Below are 683 nucleotides of genomic sequence, written 5' to 3'. Positions count from 1 at the left end.
ACCCCGCCCAGCCCGGGGCGCCGGTCCGGAAGCCTCGCCGCTCGAGCCGGGGCCCTGCAGAGCCTGAGCTGCCAGCGTTGTCTGCTGGTGCGCAGAGGCATCGAATCCTGGAACGACCTCGCCCTGAAACCTCCACTTCCCGAACCCGAGAGTCCCCTGTGGTCTTAGAATCGTAACGGGCACCCCCAAGGGGTCAAGTCCCACACACTGGGGAGAAACGAGGTTATGAGAGGTGGTAACTTAAGCCCTACCGCGCAGACCTCAGGGTCATCCATCGGGAAGCCTGCGCCCTCACAAACATCCTGCTCCGCCGCCACCTCACGGTCCCCCCCCCCCCGAGAGCAGAGCCTGGGTGGGCGTGGAAGGGGGCGGGGGCCTTCCAGGGCCTTGTCAGACGCTTCCTGGTGAGGCCAGGAGACAGAAGGAAGTTAGAGAGGGCATTGGGTTTAAGGGTTGTACTCACCAAATAGGGCCCAAATAGTTACTGCCAGTCAGGCCTGGAGGACGCCAAAGGACAGAACAGGTCCCTAACCAACTGGAGTGAGCCTTAGGGAAATCAGTGTGAACAAGACAGCCTGCTTTCCCCATGTCAAGGGCCTTGCAACAGCTAGTGGCACCCTGGGTCATGATCGCTTATAAACGCCCTTGGCCTTAAACAGCTGTGTTTTTTTTTTTTTTTTTTT

This window comes from Fukomys damarensis, unplaced genomic scaffold (assembly GCF_012274545.1).
Source record: "Fukomys damarensis isolate Sample0158 unplaced genomic scaffold, DMR_v1.0_HiC HiC_scaffold_34, whole genome shotgun sequence".
Classification (NCBI taxonomy): domain Eukaryota; kingdom Metazoa; phylum Chordata; class Mammalia; order Rodentia; family Bathyergidae; genus Fukomys; species Fukomys damarensis.
Note: the sequence above shows the minus strand (reverse complement) of the source record.